The 17,497-nt window shown below is 47.0% G+C and overlaps 1 pseudogene; it reads right to left on the reverse strand.

Moving 5' to 3' along the window:
* The window catches only part of LOC124020640, an 82,195-nt pseudogene that overhangs the window by 16,496 nt on the left and 48,202 nt on the right, over positions 1 to 17,497 (reverse strand).

The following is a 17,497-nucleotide window of genomic DNA, read 5'->3' on the forward strand; positions in this document are numbered from 1 at the left end:
TCAGAACAGAACCCTTAGAACAACAGAACAGTTTATAGTCCCTCAGCAGCACCTGAAGGACCCACATGGACAGATCAAGTCAGTCAGACAGCACACTTGGAACAGTCAGAACAGTCTGTAGTCAGAACAGAACCCTTAGAACAACAGAACAGTCTGTAGTCCCTCAGCAGCACCTGAAGAACCCACATGGACAGATCAAGTCAGTCAGACAGAACACTTGGAACAGTCAGAACAGTCTGTAGTCAGAACAGAACCCTTAGAACAACAGAACAGTCTGAGCCCTGGTCTAACTGGGACAACAACAGTGACTCTCTCACCCCCAGCTTCTCCTGTAGTCCCTCAGCAGCACCTGAAGAACCCACATGGACAGATCAAGTCAGTCAGACAGAACACTTGGAACAGTCAGAACAGTCTGTAGTCAGAACAGAACCCTTAGAACAACAGAACAGTCTGTAGTCCCTCAGCAGCACCTGAAGGACCCACATGGACAGATCAAGTCAGTCAGACAGAACACTTGGAACAGTCAGAACAGTCTGTAGTCAGAACAGAACCCTTAGAACAACAGAACAGTCTGTAGTCCCTCAGCAGCACCTGAAGGACCCACATGGACAGATCCAGTCAGTCAGACAGAACATCATGTCAGAACAGTCTGTCAGAACAGAACCCTTAGAACAACAGAACAGTTTATAGTCCCTCAGCAGCACCTGAAGGACCCACATGGACAGATCAAGTCAGTCAGACAGAAGACTTGGAACAGTCAGAACAGTCTGTAGTCAGAACAGAACCCTTAGAACAACAGAACAGTCTGTAGTCCCTCAGCAGCACCTGAAGAACCCACATGGACAGATCAAGTCAGTCAGACAGAACACTTGGAACAGGAACGACCAGTCTGTCAGAACAGAACCCTTAGAACAACAGAACAGTTTATAGTCCCTCAGCAGCACCTGAAGGACCCACATGGACAGATCAAGTCAGTCAGACAGCACACTTGGAACAGTCAGAACAGTCTGTAGTCAGAACAGAACCCTTAGAACAACAGAACAGTCTGTAGTCCCTCAGCAGCACCTGAAGAACCCACATGGACAGATCAAGTCAGTCAGACAGAACACTTGGAACAGTCAGAACAGTCTGTAGTCAGAACAGAACCCTTAGAACAACAGAACAGTCTGTAGTCCCTCAGCAGCACCTGAAGAACCCACATGGACAGATCAAGTCAGTCAGACAGAACACTTGGAACAGTCAGAACAGTCTGTAGTCAGAACAGAACCCTTAGAACAACAGAACAGTCTGTAGTCCCTCAGCAGCACCTGAAGAACCCACATGGACAGATCAAGTCAGTCAGACAGAACACTTGGAACAGTCAGTCAGAACAGTCTGTAGTCAGAACAGAACCCTTAGAACAACAGAACAGTCTGTAGTCCCTCAGCAGCACCTGAAGAACCCACATGGACAGGTCCAGGGGCATAGAGTTACAGGCCTCATCTTTGTATGTGTTCCATTATGGAGTCTGTCGATAGGAATCCCCACTCAGTTGACTGCTTTAAAATTGTGGAAGCCCTCAATGGCAATGTCCACGCAAAAACATGAATCCATGATGAGTCCTCTAACTATGGTCCAGGGTCAGTCAGACAAAACATGAATCCATGATGAGTCCTCTAACTATGGTCCAGGGTCAGTCAGACAAAACATGAATCCATGATGAGTCCTCTAACTATGGTCCAGGGTCAGTCAGACAAAACATGAATCCATGATGTGTCTAACTATGGTCCAGGGTCAGTCAGACAAAACATGAATCCATGATGAGTCCTCTAACTATGGTCCAGGATCAGTCAGACAAAACATGAATCCATGATGAGTCCTCTAACTATGGTCCAGGGTCAGTCAGACAAAACATGAATCCATGATGAGTCCTCTAACTATGGTCCAGGGTCAGTCAGACAAAACATGAATCCATGATGAGTCCTCTAACTATGGTCCAGGGTCAGTCAGATAAAACATGAATCCATGATGAGTCCTCTAACTATGGTCCAGGATCAGTCAGATAAAACATGAATCCATGATGTGTCCTCTAACTATGGTCCAGGGTCAGTCAGACAAAACATGAATCCATGATGAGTCTAACTATGGTCCAGGGTCAGTCAGACAAAACATGAATCCATGATGTGTCCTCTAACTATGGTCCAGGGTCAGTCAGATAGAACATGAATCCATGATGAGTCCTCTAACTATGGTCCAGGGTCAGTCAGATAGAACATGAATCCATGATGAGTCTAACTATGGTCCAGGGTCAGTCAGATAGAACACACACAACATTGACTCCGTCTTGTCTGCTCCGCTGGTCTACAGTTGAAAACCTCTACTCCCAGAACCTAGATAATCTAGTAGCTGGACAGCACGCAACATATGGTTCTGTGGGTTCCAACACTGGATGAGAGTATGTTATATGTTCCTATACATAAGGTCAGAGGTCAGCGGCCGGCCAGTTACCTGGAGCAGGTCAAACTGAACTCGTCCCTCCATGTTGAGGATCTTGTTCTCTCTGCGGCCCATCTGTTTGCTCTGGAAACTGGAGTCTCTCAGGACTGACTTGATGCCCTGTACTCTGCCCAGGTAGGGGAACAGCTTGACCTGGAATCAGACATATCAATCAAATACATTTTTAGAAAGCCCTTTTATAAAGCCACAGAGTGCATCACAGACACCCAGCCTAAAACCCCAAAGAGCAAGAGACACAGAAGCAGAGACACAGAGGCAGAGACACAGAGACACAGAAGCAGAGACACAGAGGCAGAGAGACACAGAGGCAGAGACACAGAGGCAGAGACACAGAGACACAGAAGCAGAGACACAGAGGCAGAGACACAGAGGCAGAGACACAGAGGCAGAGAGACACAGAGGCAGAGAGACACAGAGGCAGAGACACAGAGGCAGAGACACAGAGGCAGAGACACAGAGGCAGAGACACAGAGGCAGAGACACAGAGGCAGAAGCACAGGGATACGGAGACAGAAGCACAGGGACACAGAGACAGAAGCACAGGGACACAGAGACAGAAGCACAGGGACACAGAGACAGAAGCACAGGGACACAGAGACAGAAGCACAGGGACACAGAGACAGAAGCACAGGGACACAGAGACAGAAGCACAGGGACACAGAGACAGAAGCACAGAGGCAGAAGCACAGAGACAGAAGCACAGGGACACAGAGGCAGAAGCACAGAGACAGAAGCACAGGGACACAGAGACAGAAGCACAGAGACAAAAAGACAGAAGCACAGGGACACAGAGACAGAAGCACAGAGACAAAAAGACAGAAGCACAGGGACACAGAGGCAGAAGCACAGGGACAGAAGCACAGAGGCAGAAGCACAGGGACACAGAGGCAGAAGCACAGAGACAGAAGCACAGGGACACAGAGGCAGAAGCACAGAGACAGAAGCACAGGGACACAGAGACAGAAGCACAGGGACACAGAGACAGAAGCACAGAGACAAAAAGACAGAAACACAGGGACAGAGGCAGAAGCACAGAGACAGAAGCACAGGGACACAGAGGCAGAAGCACAGAGACAGAAGCACAGAGACACAGGCAGAAGCACAGACAAAAAGACAGAAGCACAGAGACAGAAGCACAGAGACACAGGCAGAAGCACAGAGACAAAAAGACAGAAGCACAGAGACAGAAGCACAGGGACACAGAGACAGAAGCACAGAGACAAAAAGACAGAAGCACAGAGACAGAAGCACAGAGACACAGGCAGAAGCACAGAGACAAAAAGACAGAAGCAAAGAGACAAAAAGACAGAAGCACAGAGACAAAGAGACAGAAGCACAGAGACAGAAGCACAGAGACAGACTCCAGATGTCTCTTTCCATGACTTTAATAGAGGACAGACGTGGCAGGTAGGAGACAGCCACGCTACTCCATCAGCCTTTTTAAAGGTCATTGTTTATGAAAACAACATTTTTGTGAATTTCATTTGAGGAAGATCCAATTATTATTTTTGTCGCAACTTGACGACTGTTCAGTCGTGTGGTCAGGTGCCAGAAAGAGGGACTTGGGAAAATTGCAGTTGGTTCAGAACAGGGCAGCACGGCTGTCCCTTAAAAGAACACAGAGCGAACATTAATGACATGCATGTCAATCTCTCCTGGCTCAAAGTGGAAGAGAGGTTGTCTTCATCACTACTTGTTGTTGTAAGAAGTGTTGACTGGCTGATGTACAGAGGTGTCTGTTTAAAATACTAGAACAAAGCTTGGACACCCCTGCATATCCCAAAAGACATGCCACCAGAGGTCTCTTCACAGTCCCCAAGTCCAGAACAGACTATGGGAGGCATACAGTACGACACAGAGCCATGACTACATGGAACTCTATTCCACAGTACTACATAGAGCCATGACTACATGGAACTCTATTCCACAGTACTACATAGAGCCATGACTACATGGAACTCTATTCCACAGTACTACATAGAGCCATGACTACATGGAACTCTATTCCACAGTACTACATAGAGCCATGACTACATGGAACTCTATTCCACAGTATTCCACAGTACTACATAGAGCCATGACTACATGGAACTCTATTCCACAGTACTACATAGAGCCATGACTACATGGAACTCTATTCCACAGTACTGACATAGAGCCATGACTACATGGAACTCTATTCCACAGTACTACATAGAGCCATGACTACATGGAACTCTATTCCACAGTACTACATAGAGCCATGACTACATGGAACTCTATTCCACAGTACTACATAGAGCCATGACTACATGGAACTCTATTCCACAGTACGACATAGAGCCATGACTACATGGAACTCTATTCCACAGTACTACATAGAGCCATGACTACATGGAACTCTATTCCACAGTACTACATAGAGCCATGACTACATGGAACTCTATTCCACAGTACTACATAGAGCCATGACTACATGGAACTCTATTCCCCGTCAGGTACCTGATGCAGCAGTAGAATCAGATGTAAACAGCAGGATATACATACAGTGGGACTGTGAAGACATGCACATACACTGAAATATTGTTGAATGGTGGTATTATTCATTCTGTACTGTACATTTTGTACTGTAGATAAGTAGTGGTGTAATAATGTTATATGATGTACTGTTTTATATATATTATTTTCTAAGTAAATGTAAGTGGTTTCTAGTATCTTCTGACAGGCAGGTACAGCTCCAGTAGTTAGACTGACAGGCAGGTACAGCTCCAGTAGTTAGACTGACAGGCAGGTACAGCTCCAGTAGTTAGACTGACAGGCAGGTACAGCTCCAGTAGTTAGACTGACAGGCAGGTACAGCTCCAGTAGTTAGACTGACAGGCAGGTACAGCTCCAGTAGTTAGACTGACAGGCAGGTACAGCTCCAGTAGTTAGACTGACAGGCAGGTACAGCTCCAGTAGTTAGACTGACAGGCAGGTACAGCTCCAGTAGTTAGACTGACAGGCAGGTACAGCTCCAGTAGTTAGACTGACAGGCAGGTACAGCTCCAGTAGTTAGACTGACAGGCAGGTACAGCTCCAGTAGTTAGACTGACAGGCAGGTACAGCTCCAGTAGTTAGACTGACAGGCAGGTACAGCTCCAGTAGTTAGACTGACAGGCAGGTACAGCTCCAGTGACAGGCAGGTACAGCTCCAGTTAGACTGACAGGCAGGTACAGCTCCAGTAGTTAGACTGACAGGCAGGTACAGCTCCAGTAGTTAGACTGACAGGCAGGTACAGCTCCAGTAGTTAGACTGACAGGCAGGTACATTTAACAGCTCCAGTAGTTAGACTGACAGGCAGGTACAGCTCCAGTAGTTAGACTGACAGGCAGGTACATTTAACAGCTCCAGTAGTTAGACTGACAGGTCCACATACAACAAGGCAATATACAACAACAACTGACAGGCAGGTACAGCTGCATCAACAGACATTAATCTGGCAGGTTAGACTTAGAATCTGGACGTTCTGATTCTAGAAGTTTCCATAGAACCATGGCCAGTCTGTCTGTACTGACCTTCAGGGTAGCTGCTCTGTTCAGCAGGTAGGGAAGGTCAAAGTTCTGGATGTTGTACCCAGTGATGATGTCTGCATCCACTGTCCTCACAAACTCAGCCCAGCTCTGCAGGGGGAATACAAAGAGCCAATCAGGGGGGACCTCCACTGCTGTTGGTGTTAAAGCAGCCAAGCTCAACTCCCCACAAGTGTGTTTGTGTGTGTGTGTATATGTTACCTGTAGTAACTGGCTCTCTTTAGTGAAGCACAGGACCTGGGAGCCCACGATGCTGGAGCAGGACTGGAGGGTGAAGACGGTGCGGATGAAGGGTTCCTTCTCTCCCTGTCGCTGCACCATGGAGGCGATCTGGATCACTGGGTCTTTCTCTGCCTCTGGAAAAATCCCTACAAGAAGACAAGAGAGTTGGGCCAACCTTTAGAACTGTGAAAACTGTTCTGATCCGAGACATTCAGTTACATAGAACAGTGTCAATTCTCCTCATGTCATGTAAACGGGGAGCTAACATGGCTGTCATAGAATGTTGTAGTGTCATGTAAATGACCAAGAGTTAACATGGCTGTCATAGAATGTTGTAGTGTCATGTAAATGAAGAGTTAACATGGCTGTCATAGAATGTTGTAGTGTCATGTAAATGAAGAGTTAACATGGCTGTCATAGAATGTTGTAGTGTCATGTAAATGAAGAGTTAACATGGCTGTCATAGAATGTTGTAGTGTCATGTAAATGAAGAGTTAACATGGCTGTCATAGAATGTTGTAGTGTCATGTAAATGAAGAGTTAACATGGCTGTCATAGAATGTAGTGTCATGTAAATGAAGTCTGTCATAGAATGTTGTAGTGTCATGTAAATGAAGAGTTAACATGGCTGTCATAGAATGTTGTAGTGTCATGTAAATGAAGAGTTAACATGGCTGTCATAGAAATGTTGTAGTGTCATGTAAATGTTGTAAATGTAAATGAAGAGTTAACATGGCTGTCATAGAATGTTGTAGTGTCATGTAAATGAAGAGTTAACATGGCTGTCATAGAATGTTGTAGTGTCATGTAAATGAAGAGTTAACATGGCTGTCATAGAATGTTGTAGTGTCACGTAAATGCATCATAATGCAGAAACCTCAATGTCCCAACTCTCTTAATACATGTCTCTGCTGACAGGAGCCAGAGGACAAGCCAGTAAACACAGTCTCTCACGTCCACAGACACACAATCAGTACAATACAGTATAATATAGTACAATGCAGTACAGAGCACAAACCTTTTCTTCCAGCACACTCAATGTCAAAGCTGAGAACCCTGAGAGGAGCGATCCTCTGGTACTCTCCCTCTGCTGGGTGACTGATCAGCTGGGTCCATCCCACATCAACCTCATACTGGCACAGAGACACCTAGGAGAGAGGAGGGAGGTATTGTAAATCTGGAACACCCCCTGGGTGTGTAAAGGCCCAGAGGTCTCCATTCTCTTACCTTGGCTGGGTGGTGAGCGTCCGTCTCCCCCAACATCCTCTCCTCCCTCACCCGGTACTTCCCTTTGGGCAGCTCAATCCAGCAGCAACCCACCACATCGCTGTCCACCATAAACCTATAGCACCACGGGACACAGCGGACCTCATTTAACAACATAAACCTATAGCACCACGGGACACAGCAGACCTCATTTAACAACATAAACCTATAGCACCACGGGACACAGCGGACCTCATTTAACAACATTTAACAACATAAACCTATAGCACCACGGGACACAGCGGACCTCATTTAACAACATAAACCGGACCTATTTATAAACCACGGGACACAGCGGACCTCATTTAACAACATAAACCTATAGCACCACGGGACACAGCGGACCTCATTTAACAACATAAACCTATAGCACCACGGGACACAGCGGACCTCATTTAACAACATAAACCTATAGCACCACGGGACACAGCGGACCTCATTTAACAACATAAACCTATAGCACCACGGGACACAGCGGACCTCATTTAACAACATAAACCTATAGCACCACGGGGACACAGCGGACCTCATTTAACAACATAAACCTATAGCACCACGGGACACAGCGGACCTCATTTAACAACATAAACCTATAGCACCACGGGACGGGACACAGCGGACCTCATTTAACAACATAAACCTATAGCACCACGGGACACAGCGGACCTCATTTAACAACATAAACCTATAGCACCACGGGACACAGTGGACCTCATTTAACAACATAAACCTATAGCACCACGGGACACAGCGGACCTCATTTAACAACATAAACCTATAGCACCACGGGACGGGACACAGCGGACCTCATTTAACAACATAAACCTATAGCACCACGGGACACAGCGGACCTCATTTAACAACATAAACCTATAGCACCACGGGACACAGCGGACCTCATTTAACAACATAAACCTATAGCACCACGGGACACAGCGGACCTCATTTAACAACATAAACCTATAGCACCACGGACCTCATTTAACAACATAAACCTATAGGGACACAGCGGACCTCATTTAACAACATAAACATTATAGCACCACGGGACACAGCGGGACAAATGAATTTGTTAACAGAAAAACAACGTGATTGGTTATAAGTGACCTCATTTAACAACATAAACCTAGCACCACGGGACACAGCGGACCTCATTTAACAACATCCCACCACGGGAAAAAGGTCTTTATATAGTTTAACACTGGAAGCCCTGAGGAAGTCATTTTGGCTGCATATCAATAAAACATGTTAATCTCCTTTTAAAGTCCTGCTCCACTACTTCCTAGACTCATCCTAAATAAGTCTATTTCATTAGTGTTAGAAGCCGTTTCAGGAGGACGCGCCATTTTGTTTCACTGAGCGCCAAAAAGTGACTTTTTCAAACCCTGCTAGAGTCACACGCAGGTAAGACGTGTTTGATTTCTATACAGTATCAGAAAGAGCACATTCGGAGGTGTCCAACACACTTACCATTGTGAATTAACTCTCAAAATTAAAAGATGAACACTATTTCAAAATAAAAATGTTTAACAAGAATAAACGCTGTTTCTTGCCCTCCACACGTGACCACGCTGCAACAGATGACCTACAGTAACATAAACTAATGAGTTCTTTGAAATTAAATACATTCTGTATTCTAATGTTACTCATGACCGTCATAAACACAACCAAGTGATCATTTTTTTCGATAGCATATTTGAACTGTATTGATTAGACTGTCAGAGTGTTGCAGCTCGTTGAGGCAGTAAGAGAGGTCCTGCAGTTTAGGGAATGAACTGGGTTAAAATGTCAAGGGAAAACCAGGACTGCTTCTTTTTTAACTTCTCACACACACACACACACACACACACACACACACACACACACACACACACACACACACACACACACACACACACACACACACACACACACACACACACACACACACACACACACACACACACACACACACACACACACACACCTGATCTCAAAGTCGATATTAGCCTCGTAGGAAGAGAAGCTCTGAATGGGGAAAGGTCCAAACTTAAATCCCTGCTCCAGGAGCCTCTTCGCCGGGGCAATCAGACGAGGCATTGCCATAGTGATGCAGAGGAAGTCCGCAATCCGTTTCCCATGGTAACCATACATACCTGGAGAAGAGATGGGGAGGAAGTTATCAACTACCTTGTCAGCCTAGTCAACACCACAGCACTTCAAGCTACCACACACACACAACCAAAAACAACAGTTCAACTGTTAACACACAGGATACTCCTCTGCATCCTTGGTAAAAGGAGGTAAGGACTGATAGAGCGTCTTTACTTCGTTCATTCAACCAATTCAAACACTCTTTTCTTTGCTACCTGTCCAAAACATGTCCATGTTACCATTCTGAACCTTCCTTTGCCTCAAATGACTACTGGAATGCACCCTAAGTGTATCCAGGAGTCAGCAGTGCCACCACTAGCCTATTGTAGTGCCACTACTAGCCTATTGCAGTGCCACTACTAGCCTATTGTAGTGCCACTACTAGCCTATTGTAGTGCCACTACTAGCCTATTGCAGTGCCACTACTATTGTAGTGCACTAGCCTATTGTAGTGCCACTACTAGCCTATTGCAGTGCCACTACTAGCCTATTGCAGTGCCACCACTAGCCTATTGCAGTGCCACTACTAGCCTATTGCAGTGCCACTACTAGCCTATTGTAGTGCCACTACTAGCCTATTGCAGTGCCACCACTAGCCTATTGCAGTGCCACTATTTACTAGCCTAGTGCCTATTGCAGTGCCACTACTAGCCTATTGCAGTGCCACTACTAGCCTATTGCAGTGCCACTACTAGCCTATTGCAGTGCCACTACTAGCCTATTGCAGTGCCACTACTAGCCTATTGCAGTGCCTATTGTAGTGCCACCACTAGCCTATTGCAGTGCCACTGCACTAGCCTATTGCAGTGCCACTACTAGCCTATTGCAGTGCCACTACACTAGCCTATTGCAGTGCCACCACTAGCCTATTGTAGTGCCACTACTAGCCTATTGCAGTGCCACTACTAGCCTATTGCAGTGCCACTACTAGCCTATTGCAGTGCCACTACTAGCCTATTGCAGTGCCACTACTAGCCTATTGCAGTGCCACTACTAGCCTATTGCAGTGCCACCACTAGCCTATTGCAGTGCCACTACTAGCCTATTGCAGTGCCACTACTAGCCTATTGTAGTGCCACTACTAGCCTATTGCAGTGCCACTACTAGCCTATTGCAGTGCCACCACTAGCCTATTGCAGTGCCACTACTAGCCTATTGCAGTGCCACCACTAGCCTAGCCTATTGCAGTGCCACTACTAGCCTATTGCAGTGCCACACACTAGCCTATTGCAGTGCCACTACTAGCCTATTGCAGTGCCACTACTAGCCTATTGCAGTGCCACTACTAGCCTATTGTAGTGCCACTACTAGCCTATTGCAGTGCCACTACTAGCCTATTGTAGTGCCACCACTAGCCTATTGTAGTGCCACTACTAGCCTATTGCAGTGCCACTACTAGCCTATTGCAGTGCCACCACTAGCCTATTACAGTGCCACTACTAGCCTATTGCAGTGCCACCACTAGCCTATTGCAGTGCCACCACTAGCCTATTGCAGTGCCACCACTAGCCTATTGCAGTGCCACTACTAGCCTATTGCAGTGCCACTACTAGCCTATTGCAGTGCCACTACTAGCCTATTGCAGTGCCACTACTAGCCTATTGTAGTGCCACTACTAGCCTATTGCAGTGCCACTACTAGCCTATTGCAGTGCCACCACTAGCCTATTGCAGTGCCACTACTAGCCTATTGCAGTGCCACTACTAGCCTATTGCAGTGCCACACTACTAGCCTATTGCAGTGCCACTACTAGCCTATTGCAGTGCCACTACTAGCCTATTGCAGTGCCACACTAGCCTATTGCAGTGCCACTACTAGCCTATTGCAGTGCCACTACTAGCCTATTGCAGTGCCACTACTAGCCTATTGCAGTGCCACTACTAGCCTATTGCAGTGCCCACTACTAGCCTATTGCAGTGCCACTACTAGCCTATTGCAGTGCCACTACTAGCCTATTGCAGTGCCACTACTAGCCTATTGCAGTGCCACCACTAGCCTATTGCAGTGCCACCACTAGCCTATTGCAGTGCCACCACTAGCCTATTGCAGTGCCACTACTAGCCTATTGCAGTGCCACTACTAGCCTATTGCAGTGCCACTACTAGCCTATTGCAGTGCCACTACTAGCCTATTGCCAGTGCCACTACTAGCCTATTGCCAGTGCCACCACTAGCCTATTGCAGTGCCACTACTAGCCTATTGCAGTGCCACTACTAGCCTATTGCAGTGCCACTACTAGCCTATTGCAGTGCCACTACTAGCCTATTGCAGTGCCACTACTAGCCTATTGCAGTGCCACTACTAGCCTATTGCAGTGTACCACAGTGCCACTACTAGCCTATTGCAGTGCCACTACTAGCCTATTGCAGTGCCACTACTAGCCTATTGCAGTGCCACCACTAGCCTATTGCAGTGCCCACTAGCCTATTGCAGTGCCACCACTAGCCTATTGCAGTGCCACCACTAGCCTATTGCAGTGCCACTACTAGCCTATTGCAGTGCCACTACTAGCCTATTGCAGTGCCCACTAGCCTATTGCAGTGCCACCACTAGCCTATTGTAGTGCCACTACTAGCCTATTGCAGTGCCACTACTAGCCTATTGCAGTGCCACCACTAGCCTATTGCAGTGCCACTACTACTAGCCTATTGCAGTGCCACTACTAGCCTATTGCAGTGCAGTGCCACCACTAGCCTATTGCAGTGCCACCACTAGCCTATTGCAGTGCCATTGCAGTGCCACACTAGCCTATTGCAGTGCCACTACTAGCCTATTGCAGTGCCACTACTAGCCTATTGCAGTGCCACTACTAGCCTATTGCAGTGCCACTACTAGCCTATTGCAGTGCCACTACTAGCCTATTGCAGTGCCACTACTAGCCTATTGCAGTGCCACTACTAGCCTATTGCAGTGCCCACTAGCCTAGCCACTACTAGCCTATTGCAGTGCCACTACTAGCCTATTGCAGTGCCACTACTAGCCTATTGCAGTGCCACTACTAGCCTATTGCAGTGCCACTACTAGCCTATTGCAGTGCCACCACTAGCCTATTGCAGTGCCACTACTAGCCTATTGCAGTGCCACTACTAGCCTATTGCAGTGCCACCACTAGCCTATTGCAGTGCCACTACTAGCCTATTGCAGTGCCACCACTAGCCTATTGCAGTGCCACCACTAGCCTATTGCAGTGCCACCACTAGCCTATTGCAGTGCCACTACTAGCCTATTGCAGTGCCACTACTAGCCTATTGCAGTGCCACTACTAGCCTATTGCAGTGCCACTACTAGCCTATTGCAGTGCCACTACTAGCCTATTGCAGTGCCACTACTAGCCTATTGCAGTGCCACTACTAGCCTATTGTAGTGCCACTAGCCTAGTGCCACTACTATTGCAGTGCCACTACTAGCCTATTGCAGTGCCACTACTAGCCTATTGCAGTGCCACTACTAGCCTATTGCAGTGCCACTACTAGCCTATTGCAGTGCCACTACTAGCCTATTGCAGTGCCACTACTAGCCTATTGCAGTGCCACTACTAGCCTATTGCAGTGCCACTACTAGCCTATTGCAGTGCCACTACTAGCCTATTGCAGTGCCACTACTAGCCTATTGCAGTGCCACTACTAGCCTATTGTAGTGCCACTACTAGCCTATTGCAGTGCCACTACTATTGCAGTGCCATTGCAGTGCCACTACTAGCCTATTGCAGTGCCACCTACTAGCCTATTGCAGTGCCACCACTAGCCTATTGCAGTGCCACCACTAGCCTATTGCAGTGCCACCACTAGCCTATTGCAGTGCCATTACTAGCCTATTGCAGTGCCACTACTAGCCTATTGCAGTGCCACTACTAGCCTATTGCAGTGCCACCACTAGCCTATTGCAGTGCCACCACTAGCCTATTGCAGTGCCACCACTAGCCTATTGCAGTGCCACCACTAGCCTATTGCAGTGCCACCACTAGCCTATTGCAGTGCCACCACTAGCCTATTGCAGTGCCATTACTAGCCTATTGCAGTGCCCACTAGCCTATTGCAGTGCCACTACTAGCCTATTGCAGTGCCACCACTAGCCTATTGCAGTGCCACCACTAGCCTATTGCAGTGCCACCACTAGCCTATTGCAGTGCCACCACTAGCCTATTGCAGTGCCACCGCTAGCCTATTGCAGTGCCACCACTAGCCTATTGCAGTGCCATCACTAGCCTATTGCAGTGCCACTACTAGCCTATTGCAGTGCCACCACTAGCCTATTGCAGTGCCACCACTAGCCTATTGCAGTGCCACCACTAGCCTATTGCAGTGCCACCACTAGCCTATTGCAGTGCCACCACTAGACCAGACATGGGCACTATACATACTTTCTTTGCGTGTGATGTCCACCGCCAGCACAGTGACCGATATGTTGTCCTTGTTGGAGCGCATGTCCTTCAGCACAGCAGAGTTAAGCTCCCTTTTGAACTCACTCAAGTGATCACTGGTGAACCCTGAGACAGAGAGAGGAAGGAAGGGGAAAAGTGAGAGAGAAAAAGGGGTAGATGAATTTGATATTGTTACTCCATTCCACCAACTCGAAGGACAAAATTAAAGTCATTATTTTCATGTCATTTGTGTTTGGCCCACAGATTTAGTCCTAAATAATAATGTAGTCTTCTGCTTCTTAAAGTGACCACAACATTACTACTGTGATGCCTAGAAAACACGTATCCCACACATTCATGCCATGCTTAGCTCACACTAATAGGTCTGATATGTAGAGTAATGTTGCGTATCATTATATTGCTCATTTTCAGAGAAAACTCACCATTGGGGGCAGGGATGTAGAAATAGGGGGCAAAGCCGTGCACGTGGCAGCACACACTGTTCCCGCTGTCAGTTACCCCAAACATGCGGATGATTGGAACATTCCCCTGAGACTGACCTGGCATGCCAGCCACAACAGCCCCTGTTGAACAGACCATCACAAACAGTTTAGGATGATTGGAACATTCCCCTGAGACTGACCTGGCATGCCAGCCACAACAGCCCCTGTTGAACAGACCATCACAAACAGTTTAGGATGATTGGAACATTCCCCTGAGACTGACCTGGCATGCCAGCCACAACAGCCCCTGTTGAACAGACCATCACAAACAGTTTAGGATGATTGGAACATTCCCCTGAGACTGACCTGGCATGCCAGCCACAACAGCCCCTGTTGAACAGACCATCACAAACAGTTTAGGATGATTGGAACATTCCCCTGAGACACCTGGCATGCCAGCCACAACAGCCCCTGTTGAACAGACCATCACAAACAGTTTAGGATGATTGGAACATTCCCTGAGACTGACCTGGCATGCCAGCCACAACAGCCCCTGTTGAACAGACCATCACAAACAGTTTAGGATGATTGGAACATTCCCCTGAGACTGACCTGGCATGCCAGCCACAACAGCCCCTGTTGAACAGACCATCACAAACAGTTTAGGATGATTGGAACATTCCCCTGAGACTGACCTGGCATGCCAGCCACAACAGCCCCTGTTGAACAGACCATCACAAACAGTTTAGGATGATTGGAACATTCCCCTGAGACTGACCTGGCATGCCAGCCACAACAGCCCCTGTTGAACAGACCATCACAAACAGTTTAGGATGATTGGAACATTCCCCTGAGACTGACCTGGCATGCCAGCCACAACAGCCCCTGTTGAACAGACCATCACAAACAGTTTAGGATGATTGGAACATTCCCCTGAGACTGACCTGGCATGCCAGCCACAACAGCCCCTGTTGAACAGACCATCACAAACAGTTTAGGTCGGTGTCATGACTCGCACTCCTGCCTTAAAACGTGACAGAAAAATGGCCTTTAAAAGTCCATGGCAGCCTAAATATGCTCCAACTAAAACTCACCTGTTGGTCCCATGGACTGTCAGGCATTGCCTTTATATATCCATCTATGATCTCGACAGTGGTTACATTTCTCCAGCCTCATCCCTGAGCTTTATTGCAACATTCCACTCCATGTAGGCCAACATGTAGTGGAATGATGGTTTTAAACAGGTTCTGGATTCCAGGATAGTCGAACGGCAGAACCCCTAAACATCTCAGTGACATAACTTACCTAAATAGTAGTCGAGGTCAATCTGTTGGAAGACCAGGGTGTCAGAGTCCGGGTTCAGAGGGGTGGCCTGCGGCCTACGCCATCGGGGTTGAGGTCAGCAGAGAACAGCTCACCTGCAACCGGGTCAAGGGTCACATGCAGAAGACAGGAGATTGGTCAGTCAGTGTGATGTTAAAGAGGCAGGTTGGTGAAAAATGAATTAAACTCTCCACCACCGGCGTAAAATGGTAGCCTGGGTACCAGTGTGTTGAGTTATTCCACTCCTTGTCATGCTAAACATGTAGTTGGCCTACATGGAGTGGAATGATGGTTTTAAACAGGTTCTGGATTTCAGGCTAGTTAAAGGGCAGAAATCCTAAACATTTCAGTCATCCCAGACAATAGGAATCCCTGGTAAGACTAAAGCTGCACTATGCACATCACCATGCGCTCTCCTCTCATCCTCTCACCAACAGGGATGACGTCATGCCCCGCCTGTCCTTCCCTCTCCTCCGCCTCCATATCGGCTTCTTCGAACAGGGCGAGTTCCTCCTCGAAGATGGACGGGCTGTCTTCCCAATCCCCGGCAGTTTTACCACGCTTGGCCTGGGACGCCCGCCCCTCGGCAGACCGCTATTCCGCCTTTTAGCATCCATCTGCAGGAGACATCAGTGGGCCAACGATTAGTACTTTACACACCTTGTAAGCATTTGTATCTGTCACTTTCTATCTGTCACGTGTGAATGTTGTTTATATATTTAGTACTATATATTTATCTTATCTGATTTGCAACAACTGAAGTTCCTTCTGGAAAATTAAAGTAATTCCAGTGTATTCTATTCAACCAAATAGGCAACAACTGGTTCAGCTGGTAGAGCATGGCGCTGGCACCATCAGGTCGTGGGTTTGATTATTGCTACAGCCATCAATAAAAAAATGGACCCAAAACCGTAAGTCACTTTGGATAAAAACTTTTGTTAATTAAATAGCATGTGTATTATATAGCCAGGCCTATTTCATTCTGATTGATATAATTCACTGTCATCTGGCCACTTTGATTATACAGTTGAAGTCGGAAGTTTACATGCACCTTAGCCAAATACATTTAAACTCAGTTTTTCACAATTCATGACATATAATCCTCGTAAAAATTCCCTGTCTTAGGTCAGTTAGGATCACCACTTCATTTTAAGAATGTTAAATGTCAGAATAATAGTAAAGAGAATTATTTTTCAGCTTTTATTTCTTTAATCACATTCCCAGTGGGTCAGAGGTTTACATACACACAATTAGTATTTGGTAGCATTGCCTTTAAATTGTTTAACTTGGGTCAAATGTTTCGAGTAGCCTTCCACAAGCTTTCAACAATAAGTTGGGTGAATTTTGTCCCATTCCTCCTGACAGAGCTGGTGTAACTGAGTCAGGTTTGAAGGCCTCCTTGCTCGCACACACTTTTTCAGTTCTGCCCACAAATTGTCTATACGACTGAGGTCAGGGCTTTGTGATGGCCACTCCAATACCTTGACTTTGTTGTCCTTAAGCCATTTTGCCACAACTTTGGGAGTATGCTTGGGGTCATTGTCCATTTGGAAGTCCCATTTACGACCAAACTTTAACTTCCTGACTGATGTCTTGAGATGTTGCTTCAATATATTCACATCATTTTCTGCCTCATGATAACATCTACTTTGGGAAGTGCACCAGTCCCTCCTGCAGCAAAGCACCCCCACAACATGATGCT

Source organism: Oncorhynchus gorbuscha, unplaced genomic scaffold, assembly GCF_021184085.1.
Source record: "Oncorhynchus gorbuscha isolate QuinsamMale2020 ecotype Even-year unplaced genomic scaffold, OgorEven_v1.0 Un_scaffold_867, whole genome shotgun sequence".
Lineage (NCBI taxonomy): Eukaryota > Metazoa > Chordata > Actinopteri > Salmoniformes > Salmonidae > Oncorhynchus > Oncorhynchus gorbuscha.